The 13860-nt window shown below is 43.4% G+C and overlaps 1 protein-coding gene across 3 annotated transcripts in view; it reads left to right on the top strand.

Annotated features, from left to right (window-relative positions):
• The window catches only part of LOC110532223 (TOX high mobility group box family member 2), a 121441-nt gene that overhangs the window by 76780 nt on the left and 30801 nt on the right, over positions 1–13860 (top strand). The window lies entirely within an intron of this gene.

The following is a 13860-nucleotide window of genomic DNA, read 5'->3' as shown; positions in this document are numbered from 1 at the left end:
AGGTAAAGTGTAGATTTGTTGTTACCAAAATGGGTTTCACTTACTTGTCTCAAACCCATTTGCTCCTTGGAGGGCATAGGCCATACACAAACTTCCTCCAGCAGACTTGGTGTTGTGAGGTTTTACAGTATTTGAAGGTGTTAGATTTGTGTCTAACTAGGATGTTGGGAGGTCAGGGGCCGTATCCCCACAGTGCCACAGATCCTAGATCAGGACTGCTACTCTGACACAATTTGTGAATACGGGCCCAGGAGTGTAAGATAGGAGCAGACCGACACTCACTCCAGTGGTTTGGATGCAGGTTGACATTTATTGTCATGAATCTTGGAGGCCGCTCTACAGAGTGGTCACAAGTTAGCACAAGTCACAAAGTCATACAATTTTAAAGCTAACCCTATGTCACGTTCGTCGTATAGAGGAGACCAAGGCGCAGCATGATATGAATACATTCTTCTTTAAAGAAAGACCACTAAACAAACCTTGACTCTATCTAGACTGCATGCTGACATGCAACTACACATAGACAATAACTCACAAAACCAAAATGGCAAATGGCAACCTAAATAGGATCCCCAATCAGAGACAACGATAAACAGCTGCCTCTGATTGGGAACCAATTCAGGCCACCATAGACCTACATATACCTAGACATACTAAAACCCCATAGATATACAAAAAACCCTAGAGAAGACAAAAAACACATACCACCCTCGTCACACCCTGACCTAACCTAAATAATAAAGAAAACAAAGATAACTAAGGTCAGGGCGTGACACCCTAACCTTAATCCTAACCTTAAACACACAACTGACCCTAATGCCTAACTCTAACCTTACACTTTTGTGTTCATGAATTTTTACAATATAGCCATTTTTTTTTTTTGCAGCTGGCCCATTGCAGCTGGCCCATCTAGCGGAAATCGCTCAGTTCTGCCTCCAGGGCAAGATTCATGACAATAAACGTCAACCTGCGGTTTGGACCCGAGGGAGGGGAGCAGAGTACTCACAGCCAGAGTTAGAACGTCTTGGTTGACATATGGCAGTGTTTAGATCTTCCAGGCTTTGTTGATACTGAGGCAAAGCCTTGGTGTTTAAACAAAACATAACAAGGTTCCAACTACTCATCAATTAGCACTTGCCTACACAGAGAGAGAGCGCGCAAGAGAGAGAGAGAGCTAAGGAGGGTGGGGAGAGGGGAATAGGGAGGGAGAGAGAGAAAGAGAGAGGTGGAGGGAGAGAAGGAGAGCATGAGGCAAAGCCCCTCTCCACCTTTCCTAGTAAGTTTGTATTTTCTTTTAAGTCTTGATTGACTGCGTAAAATGAGGGGTTGAAGGATAGATTTAGCAGCTTATTGGTTGCTCAGTGCAGAAGCACAAGGTCTACCGTGTTGACTACGTGCTTTTGCCTGACGACATCACAGGACACACATTGGTTGCTTGTAAACTGTTCGGCACTATTGTCGGTCAGACTGATCATATGTCAATCAGCACCTACTGTACTTTAAAGTGTTACAGAGAGCGTTTGAACTACTTTGCAGATATGAAACAAAAAGACAATCATAATATCAGTCATACATATCAAATTCCCAGTTTATGCTACAAAACCAAGTTTATAAGAGGTTTTAAAAATAAGTTATAGTTGACAAAAAATTCCATGGCGTAGAGTAAGGCATTGTTGGTATAATAGATGGATACAGCTCAATGCATGATTAATAAAATTCAACAATACATTTCTTGGTAGTCCAGCAAATATTGCTATCAGGTTGTAAATCACAGCTGGCCTGGTACATTGTTTGCTGCCTTCAACCATTCGGGATGCACTGTTTCAGTTTCAATGACTCAATATTTTGGACAAAAAAACTGACTAATGCAACTACGGACCAATTCTAACTATACCGTTTTTCTGTGGCTATGGCTAGAGATGTGCAATTTATGGTAGGGAGATTGTGATGTTCAAAACTCCCTGATCTTCTAAAAAAAGATAGGTTTGTCTAGTTGTGTCCAGTCAGACCATCTATGGGAGGAAGGACGTCAGCGTTGCGCAGCAGCTGAAACCTGGTCCTGACTGAGTCCGAACGCTCCTTGGCGACAATGTCAATGGCGTGCGTACTGGGAGCGGAGTCAGGTGCAGGAGAGAGGTTGTGAACAGGCGCACACTTTATTAAGGCAGGAGAAACCAACAGACGGACGCCACTGCGTCAAAACCTCCAGCCAATGCAAAAGTACAAACGCGCAAACGGTCACAATAATATTGTATAAACACAATAACATACCTCGTGAAATAAAACACGGAATAAACGCATACCAGTAAAGCGCATCAACATAGACACGAAACACAAAACAATCTCACACAAGGACATGAGGGGGAACAGAGGAATAAATACATGTAGTGTGATTGGGGAATGAAAACCAGGTGTGCAGGGAACAAGACAAAACAAATGGATAAATGAAAAATGGAGCGGCGATGGCTAGAAAGCCGGTGACGTCGAACGCCGCCCGAACATGGAGAGGTGTCACGCCCTGGTCTTAGTATTTTGTGTTTTTCTTTATTATTTTGGTCAGGCCAGGGTGTAACATGGGTTATTTATGTGGTGTGTTTTGTCTTGGGGTTTTTGTAGGTTATGGGATTGTGGTATAGTATAGTTGTCTAGGTAAGTCTATGGTTGCCTAGAGTGGTCTCAATCAGAGGCAGGTGTTTATCATTGTCTCTGATTGGGAACCAAATTTAGGCAGCCATATTCTTTGAGAGTTTGGTGGGTGATTCTGTTAAGGTTTTCTTCTGTCGAAATTGAGGAGGACCAAAATGCAGCGTGGTTATTTGTATACATCTTTAATAAAGATGAAAACACGAACAGTATACAAAAACAATAAATGTGAAAACCCGAAACAGCAAACAAACACAGAGACAGGAACAATCACCCACAAAACCCAACACAAAACAGGCTACCTAAATATGGCTCCCAATCAGAGACAATGACTAACACCTGCATCTGATCGAGAACCATATCAGGCCCAAACACAGAAACAGACAAACAAGACATCCAACATAGAATGCCCACTCAGATCACACCCTGACCAAACAAAACATAGAACATACAAAGCAAACTATGGTCAGGGTGTGACAAGAGGGGCCGACTTTGGCGGAAGTCGTGACAGACAACAACACCAGAGCATTGAAGCTGTAAAAAACAGGAAAATAGACAAAAAAAATGTAGATGACATTACAACCTTGCATAACATCAATTCACCTCCCAAGTATAGATAATAAGAATAACCTCATACAATGCAATGAACATGATATTCACCTGAAGTGCTGGTACTACTTGATCTGTGGTTGCGGCCTGAAGTACGCAGTCATGTTTTGTTGCCAGCCATAACTTTCCATCAGCACCATACCATTCTGCAGTCCAACCTGTTGTGGGATGTTGACCCCCGGTCACAGTGCTGTCCTTGACCACACCAGCAATTTCTCCACAGATTCCTGAAGGAAGACAGCCTGACTACATGTACCTGTGAAAAATACACAATAATGTGAGATCAATTAAAGTAGTGCCAATCATGTTGGAGGTAAATGAAATAATGAAAACGTGTTGTTTATGCTTTACATTCCAAGTGTTGTCATCGATTCCTTGTGGAGACGCCACACTGCTGCTTTTGTCACATGAGATGGCAGCAGCTTTCCACCAAAATGTTTGTGTCTTGGGTGGCGTCCTGGTAATACTGTTGCCTTATCCTCTGCATAGTTGTTGACGAAGTTCACAACTCACTGCAAGTCCTCATGCTTCAGGTGTGACCTGTGCTTGCTTGGGCCGACTCTCTTTTTGATGGGAGGCATTAGACCATTCTCCTTGAATGACTGGTGGAGGAGAGTCAGTCGGGTTCTACTGATGCTGAAAGACAAATTCCAGATACAAATATACAGATACAATATTTTATCATTATTATACAAAATATGGCCGTAATCACCTCCAGACACACCTGGCTAACTAGAAGGGGTCATGTAATCATCTGTGGAGTCTTTTGTTTAGACATGTAGCTAGCTAGCTAAACAATGAACCATTATTCCAACCCATCACAGGAGGTTGGTGGCACCTGAATTGGGGAGGATGGGCTCGTGATAATGGCTCCGATGTAGTTATGTGGCAATATGAGCCAGGACCCCTTTAGTCATCACCTTGTTTTCTTTTGTTTATTGCATCTCCAGTTTTTGGTGATTTTGGGAGTATATGTTGTTGTCACATCAGGGCCTTTATTTTCCTGATCTTTTCAGGTGGAATCATTGGCAAATTCAAGCACATATAGTATGCCTAATGGCCTATTTTAAAAGGATGGGGAATGATCCAAAACAGTTGTTCTGCCCTTAATGTGGGTTACTCTTGATGGCCCATCAATGTTGTGTCCTACGTCTGTGTACAAAATGTGGAGTCTAGTACAGAGTCGCCTTTGTGACTGTGTCCACGGCTTTTTGTTGTGTCTAAGTAGCACCCTTCAACACAGAGACAGGAGATTACAGTATCTCAGGCCCCTTCAAGAGAAAGCCACTAAACAAAAACAGCTTTCATTGACTCTAAGCTAGGAAACAGGTCTAGTCACTCAGTGGCTTTTTCACAAAGGTATTCATTTGTTTGATGTTACTGTACATGTAAGGGACTTTGTCATTTTTGGTTTGTTTACCAGTTGACATTCTTGCGGGTGACCTATTTAGTTTATCAACATGACATGGTTGTTGATCAGTGTTACCTGTGTTTTCCTACTGCATACTGTACCAGTATAACTCATAATATCACTAATTCACCCTATTGACTCGCGTCCGTGTGCCGCGTTTGATTCGAATCCAGGATTTTTAATGGCTCGTTCAATGATCCTGATTGAGATGTTCCAAGAAAAAGCATCACACCTGTCATTTGATCCTTCCTATCTATCATTGGATGCACATTATTCACACCCACACACTTCAAGTGCAATGATGTTAATTGCTACACATACAGTGCCTTGCGAAAGTATTCGGCCCCCTTGAGCTTTGCGACCTTTTGCCACATTTCAGGCTTCAAACATAAAGATATGAAACTGTATTTTTTTGTGAAGAATCAACAACAAGTGGGACACAATCATGAAGTGGAACGACATTTATTGGATATTTCAAACTTTTTTAACAAATCAAAAACTGAAAAATTGGGCGTGCAAAATTATTCAGCCCCCTTAAGTTAATACTTTGTAGCACCACCTTTTGCTGCGATTACAGCTGTAAGTCGCTTGGGGTATGTCTCTATCAGTTTTGCACATTGAGAGACTGACATTTTTTCCCATTCCTCCTTGCAAAACAGCTCGAGCTCAGTGAGGTTGGATGGAGAGCATTTGTGAACAGCAGTTTTCAGTTCTTTCCACAGATTCTCGATTGGATTCAGGTCTGGACTTTGACTTGGCCATTCTAACACCTGGATATGTTTATTTTTGAACCATTCCATTGTAGATTTTGCTTTATGTTTTGGATCATTGTCTTGTTGGAAGACAAATCTCCGTCCCAGTCTCAGGTCTTTTGCAGACTCCATCAGGTTTTCTTCCAGAATGGTCCTGTATTTGGCTCCATCCATCTTCCCATCAATTTTAACCATCTTCCCTGTCCCTGCTGAAGAAAAGCAGGCCCAAACCATGATGCTGCCACCACCATGTTTGACAGTGGGGATGGTGTGTTCAGCTGTGTTGCTTTTACGCCAAACATAACGTTTAGCATTGTTGCCAAAAAGTTACATTTTGGTTTCATCTGACCAGAGCACCTTCTTCCACATGTTTGGTGTGTCTCCCAGGTGGCTTGTGGCAAACTTTAAACGACACTTTTTATGGATATCTTTAAGAAATGGCTTTCTTCTTGCCACTCTTCCATAAAGGCCAGATTTGTGCAATATACGACTGATTGTTGTCCTATGGACAGAGTCTCCCACCTCAGCTGTAGATCTCTGCAGTTCATCCAGAGTGATCATGGGCCTCTTGGCTGCATCTCTGATCAGTCTTCTCCTTGTATGAGCTGAAAGTTTAGAGGGACGGCCAGGTCTTGGTAGATTTGCAGTGGTCTGATACTCCTTCCATTTCAATATTATCGCTTGCACAGTGCTCCTTGGGATGTTTAAAGCTTGGGAAATCTTTTTCTATCCAAATCCGGCTTTAAACTTCTTCACAACAGTATCTCGGACCTGCCTGGTGTGTTCCTTGTTCTTCATGATGCTCTCTGCGCTTTTAACGGACCTCTGAGACTATCACAGTTCAGGTGCATTTATACGGAGACTTGATTACACACAGGTGGATTGTATTTATCATCATTAGTCATTTAGGTCAACATTGGATCATTCAGAGATCCTCACTGAACTTCTGGAGAGAGTTTGCTGCACTGAAAGTAAAGGGGCTGAATAATTTTGCACGTCCAATTGTTCAGTTTTTGATTTGTTAAAAAAGTTTGAAATATCCAATAAATGTCGTTCCACTTCATGATTGTGTCCCACTTGTTGTTGATTCTTCACAAAAAAATACAGTTTTATATCTTTATGTTTGAAGCCTGAAATGTGGCAAAAGGTCGCAAAGTTCAAGGGGGCCGAATACTTTCGCAAGGCACTGTACATGTAAAATAAATGTAGTTCATATTGTGGATTTACATCAACAATCATGGTCGCCATATTACCTGTGGCATCATGGGTAGTGTAGTAGTGTAGTGTAGTTGTCCTAATACGAGCCTTCCTCTAGCCCAGTGTTTCCCAAACTTGGTCCTGGAGCCCCCCCTGGGTTCATATTTTAGTTTTGGTCGTAGCACTACACATCTGATTCAAAAATCCAACTCATCGTCAAGCTTTGATGATTTGAATCAGCTGTGTAATCCTCGGGCAAAAATGAAAACGTGCACCCACGGAGGGCCCCAGGACCAAGTTTGGGAAACCTTGCTCTAGCCTGTGTCTGCCCAGTGCATTGAGAATCCAGTGGTGCCCCAAATAATCAGGCTGATTGGATATCAGGCCAGTGGGACGGACAGGAAATGCTTTGATTGGGACTGGTCTGGAATGAGCGGTGAGGGTGATCCGTTTGGGTGATTACAGACTGGAGCCAGTGTGTGTTTACGTTGCTGTCGCCCTCCTCTCTGTTTTTACAGTCCCTGTCCCACTGGGGTTTCATTTACAATAGGGTTTTAACAGACTGGATTTATAACTTCCTCTCTATGTTATAATCAGTGTAAGGAGAGCAGACCTGAGTTTTTAAAAAACGATTTGAATTATTTTGCGTTTGCTACCTGGAGTGCAAGGAGGCTAAATAAAGCACTTTTGAGACTTTTCTATTGGTTCCTTTGCGACAGGCTGAATCAATCACAGATCCAGTATTCAAAAAACACTGAGTATACCGAACATTAGCCCTCACAACAGCCTCAATTCGTCGTGGCATGGACATCTACAAGGTGTCGAAAGCATTCCACAGGGATGCTGGCCCATGTTGACTCCAATGCTTCCCACAGTTGTGTCAAGTTGTCTGGATGCCCTTTGGGTGGTGGACCAAAGTAGAATCGCAATTCAACGGCTCAGACACAAGAGGTATGTGGCAGGGTCTACAGTCAATCACGGATTACAAAAAGAAAACCAGCATAGTCACGGACCAGGATGTCTTGCTCCCAGGCAGACTAAATAACTTTTTTGCCCACTTTGAGGACAATACAGTGCCACTGACACGGCCCGCAACCAAAACATGTGGACTCTCCTTCACTGCAGCCGAGGTGAGTAAAACATTTAAACGTGTTAACCCTCGCAAGGCTGCAGGCCCAGACGGCATCCCCAGCCGCGCCCTCAGAGCATGCGCAGACCAGCTGGCTGGTGTGTTTACGGACATATTCAATCAATCCTTATCCCAGTCTGCTTTTCCCACATGCTTCAAGAGGGCCACCATTGTTCCTGTTCCCAAGAAAGCTAAGGTAACTGAGCTAAACGACTACTACTACTAGCACTCACTTCCGTCATCATGAAGTGCTTTGAGAGACTAGTCAAGGACCATATCACCTCCACCCTACCTGACACCCTAGACCCACTAGGAGGAATACCTATGTGAGAATGCTGTTCATCGACTACAGCTCAGCATTTAACACCATAGTACCCTCCAAACTCGTCATCAAGCTCGAGACCCTGGGTCTCGACCCCGCCCTGTGCAACTGGGTACTGGACTTCCTGACGGGCCGCCCCCAGGTGGTGAGGGTAGGTAACAACATCTCCACCCCGCTGATCCTCAACACTGGGGCCCCACAAGGGTGCGTTCTGAGCCCTCTCCTGTACTCCCTGTTCACCCACGACTGCGTGGCCACGCACGCCTCCAACTCAATCATCAAGTTTGCGGACGACACAGCAGTGGTAGGCTTGATTACCAACAACGACGAGACGGCCTACAGGGAGGAGGTGAGGGCCCTCAGAGTGTGGTGTCAGGAAAATAACCTGACTAAATACTTGGACAGAGTCATGGACAGAGTAGGTGTTCTTAATGTTTTGTACACTCAGTGTAATTTCAAATAGAATTGGAACCCAGATCTGGTGTGTAGAGGGAGAGAAAGAATGATAGAGAAATGATTTTCTCTGTTACCTCGTTTTTCACTTTTGTACCGAACCTGCCTTGCTGTAGAAAGATACCCAGGGTCTTTTAAGAACCAGCTAGTTTTAGCTTGTTTGTGTTTGTGCCTTTGTTTCTTTTGTTGTTGAGAATGCAAGACAACGTGGGGCTCTTATATAGTCACGACCACAGGGGAGCTGTTGCTGATGGTCTAGATTAGAATAGAAACTTGGATAAAGTGGCTCCTCTCTCTCTGTCTCTCTCTCTCTCTCTCTCTGTCTCTCTCTGTCTCTCTCTGTCTCTCTCTCTCTCTCCCTCTCTCTCTCTCTCTCTCTCTTTCTCTCTCTCTCTCTCTGTCTCTCTCTGTCTCTCTCTCTCTCTCTCTCTCTCTGTCCCCTTTCTCTCATTTTCTGTCTTTCTCTCCCCTTTCTCTCTTATTCTCTGTCTCTCTCCATCTCTCCCCTATCTCTCTCTCTCTCCAATCTCTCTCGCTCATTCACCCCTCTCACCGACACACACATAATGCACTCAACGTAGACACAATATCCCTCCCCTCTCACAACACAGCAGCTTCGTCCAGTCAAGTGCGCTGCCCATAGGGTCCGTGCAGATGTTGTTTGGCCTCTCTGGCCCTGCGCTGTTCCGACACACATCTCCACTGACTGACTCACAGCGCAGGGAGCAGAGACACTCTGGTAGCACATACACCACATGTGGGTGATGGTGAGGTGAGAGCAAAGTTACTTAATGGTGACTCATGGTGTACCATTTATAGTCTGAGCACAACAGACAGACAGACACACACGCACGCACACACACACACGCGCGCGCGCACACACACACACTCCCCTTCCCTCTTCAGTGGATGTGCATATACAGGTCTCTTCTCATCATCTTTCCTTTTTGGTAATGTGAAAAGTTGCATGAGTAGATGACTAATCATGTGGAAAGGGTGACGCACATCTCTTTCCCGAGCCCAACTAGAACACTTTGTGCGATGCATAAAACAATGGAGAGAGTGGAGATGAAAGCCTTATCGTCTAGCTCTATCTGTTGTGTACTGTTATTCTAAAGCAGTTACACCCCAAAAATATGATCCTTCAACATTGAGACAACATTGAGACAGCATTGAGGGAATAGGATGCCCACACCCACGCTGAGAGGATTTGTTAGGGTCGTCTTATGTAGGTCAGCCTATGTCAGCCAATAAATCCAATTATCATCAGCTTCTGAAGGAGTAGAAATGAAAGAAGAAATGGGCCTAGGGTCACCACAATCTCTGCGAGTGCGTTCCAGTTTTAGCTGAGATTTCCCTTTATGTTTCAGGTTCTACTAGACTAGACAACAGGACCGATACAAGACTATCCCAATATCTTTAGTATTGTAGCAGACTTCAAAAATACTATTTCAAATAATTAAAAATGCTTTTAAGCTGGGCTTGATTGAGCTTGCCTGGCACAATGGAACCAATAGGATAGTTGCAAAAGATCTGGTACTCCAGACAGATGCGCATTTGAAATATTTCAAATAGTATTTGAACCCAGGTCTGGAGTAAAGTGCATGAGGATGATCTAGTGAACGCCCTCCTTTGACTGTGACTCGCTAGGTCCTCCTCATCTAAATGTACATCGTGCTAACATCTTAAAACCACCTTATCAGCAGGGGAAGTAAACTGAATGATTCATGCACTCTTTTATGAGAACTTGAAACCTTGGATCTATTTTCAGCTCCACTCCATATGCAGTATTGCTGTTGCGGAGGGATTTAGAGAGGACTAGATAGTTTTAGCTTTTTCTCTCCCCCCACCCTCTCTCTCTCTCTCTCTCTCTCTCTCTCCCCCCCCCCAGTGATCTTTCTCATCATATGGAGACCAAGGTCATGCCTGAAATACAATAGACGTGTAGACATCTGGTATAATACTGTGGAAAGTTAAATCTATATGAATGGCCCTGCCGCAGTAGATTCTCTCTGATGCACTCCTCGCGGTTCAGTGGAAGTAAATCACAATGTTCTCTTATTACCCTGACTGGAATGAGGGCATAGAGAAAGAACATGAGGGATCACCCCCCCCCCCCCCCCCCCCCCACCCCGTTTGCCACGGCTTAAAGAGAATGACATCACGGAAATAAAAAATAAATGAGGATTATGGGTAGGCTATTGTGCCATATGTGATTACCAGGGCTTCCACATTCCCCTAGTGGGAAGAGTGACTACAGGCTGACATCTTTTATTTATTCTTGTGATTTTAACCACAATGAATGGATGAAATACGGAAATGTGGGGCACCACAAATATCCCTGTTTTTGGCCCCTGACAAAGATCATGCTTTCTGGATGTTTCAAACAATTGTAGGAGTCTGTCAGAGCTTTATTTCTTTATACATACACTTATTACCCCGTCTGAGAAAATAAAACACTTTTCAACCCATATGATCTAGTACATAATAAAAGTATAATAAAACATATACATCAATATTTAAACAATGTGAAGGAATAAAGCCTTTTCATACATTTATAATATGTCCATATATAGTTATAATCTGTTGTAGAAACATCTACCCAAGATCATTCACATTCTTTATTACTTTACCAAATGTATCATGACATTAGTGATGTTCACAAAAATAACAACTTTTGACTGTCTAAATCAACATTTGGGCCATTTAAACAGCGTGTGTCCCTGCTATAGACAAGGGGAGACGGGCGATGTAAAGCATATGCAATGTCTCTGCCTCCGATGTACAACAAATGTTTGACTTCCACACAAAATGACTTTGTTACTTATTTTAGGTTTAAGGTGGTACGTCGCATTCTTTTTATTTATTGTATTTCGATCCACCTGCTCGAGACAAATTCAACGATTGCGTTGCCACGTCTGTGCGGTGAAGCAGTCGAGCTGAATAAATGTTTTTATCTTTGACGTAACGTTGCAGTGAACTTGATTTCACCACTCTCTCTGAAAACACATCCATCACGTACTACGCTGAATGTCCTTTGAAGAAGCAATAATGTAAATTAATCTGATGATGCAGCCGACCACCGGAGAAAGGCAAATACACGAGTATTCGACAGAGGACGTTGATGTTATCCCAGGATGGCTGTCTTGTGACTTCTGAAATGGTGTGAAATCAAGAAAATAAGTGATGTAAACATATACAAAAACATTGGGGGTAATTCTAGTGCCAGATTTCAGGGGACTGTCAGCTTATTATGGTGTGTTTCTTTTTCCACTCTGGTCAAAAGTCTTCCACATGTAATTTATTTTGATGTGGTTTTGGTGGAGATCGAGCTCAGCTCAAATAGGCCACACACAGCTGTAATGGAGTGTGGAGAGGGGTCTTTTACCCAACTAAATTAGATCTATTTTGGTGTGACATTTGAGGGAATTGCCAGTGAGGGGAGCAGGATGGAAGATACCGCACTCCTCCCCACGGCTTCTGAAGGACATCACCTGTGACCCTGACACGGGATTGGATGGTGAAAACCGCCCCCTTTTCAGGTTACTTATCCCAGTTCTACCTGGCTGTCAGTCAGCCGGCTCTGAAATCCATCAACTGCTCTTTTTCAATCGAGGGCCATTTATTGCCATTGCCATCTATTGTAGAGGGCTGGTTCTGCTGATGCATAAAACCCAATGGAATTTTGTGTCAATTGAAAGCCTGGTGGATAGGTCACGTGCCCCAAAGCACTGTCCTTTGTCTTTTTAACCATCGTTCTGAAACACGCACTCGTTCTCGTTGCCGAGTGTCGTTTTTGTCCTCTCTCTGCTCAAGAGGCCCTTCTTGGCTGCTGGATCTAGTCCTAGAATGTTATGTTGTGTTGTGTTTGAGTAGCCGATCCTAATCCAACTGTCATATATGCTGTGGAATACTAGTGGATTTATCCAATATTTTTATTCAACATTGATATTAATCCATATAATCACCGGTGTTAGATTATCGCATATGTGGACAGCCTACATGTGGAATGGAATTGTAGAGAGGAGGAGTTGTGTAGTGTCCTCAGAGCTTTACAAGCATTTTTCTCTCCGCAAAAAAAAAAAAAACATTTCACCTTTCATGGGTTGGGTATGGGTTCATGATGGTTGGGTAGCGAGGTTGAATTTTACATTTAGTTTTGACCCCTTCTGTTTTCTCCGCAGCCGCAATGTCCTGAAAGACAGTAGATATATGAATTATTTATCTGTATTTGAACATATTAAACTTGTAATGTCCTTGTCCCACATTTTATCCTCAAGGGCATCCAACAGAGCTGTTAAAAGAATGGAAGACCTGATTGTAAAATCGCCTCTTGCAGCATTCAAATCTTCTAACATGAATCCTACATCAATTTACTTTAATCTTGGAGAATGAATTGTCTGAAATACATGTTGTGGTAGTTCGGATAAAAGCTGGATGAAATGCAGGGGAAGCTTTAGCCATTTTAAGCATTTAAGAAGTGGTGAATCCATACAAGCAAAGAAGCTAGCGTTTCGTAACATCTTAGCAACATACACTGCTTTACCAAAAGTATGTGGACACCTGCTTGTTGAATAGCTCATTCCAAAATCATGGACATTAATATGGTGTTGATCCTCCCTTTGCTGCTATAACAGCCTCCACTCTTCTGGAAAGGCTTTCCACTAGATGTTGGAACATTGCTGCGGGAACTAATGCCACAAGAGCATTAGTCAGTTCGGGCACAGATGTTGGGTGATTGGGCCTGGCTCGCAGTCGGCATTCCAATTCATCCCAAAGGTGTTCGATGGGGTTGAGGTCAGGGATCTGTGCAGGCCAGTCAAGTTCTTCCACACTAATCTCGACAAACCATTTCTGTATTGACCTCATTTTGTGCACGTGGGCATTGTTATGCTGAAACAGGAAAATGCCTTCCCCAAACTGTTGCCACAAAGTTGGAAGCACAGAATCGTCTAGAATGTCATTGTATGTTGTAGCGTTAAGATTTCCTTTCACTGGAATTAAGGGACCTAGCCCAAACCATGAAAAACAGCCCTAGACCAAAATTCCTCCTCTACCAAACTTTACAGTTGGCACTATGCATTGGGGCAGGTAGCGTTCTCCAGGCATCCGCCTAACCCAGATTAGTCTGTCGAACTGCCAGATGGTGAAGCGTGATTCATCACTCCAGAGAATGCGTTTCCACTGCTCGAGAGTCCAATCTGGCTTTAGAAGATGCTCATTCCAATGATACTTGCCTTATCCACCTTTTTGACCGCACAAGCAGGAAAGTGAGAAGGGGAACTATACAGGAATGGTCATGTTAGACTTGCAGAAAGCTTTTGACACAGTGGACCATGATATT

Source organism: Oncorhynchus mykiss, chromosome 9, assembly GCF_057628025.1.
Source record: "Oncorhynchus mykiss isolate SJ-2025 chromosome 9, ASM5762802v1, whole genome shotgun sequence".
Lineage (NCBI taxonomy): Eukaryota > Metazoa > Chordata > Actinopteri > Salmoniformes > Salmonidae > Oncorhynchus > Oncorhynchus mykiss.
This window is presented reverse-complemented; position numbering and strand designations above follow the sequence as displayed.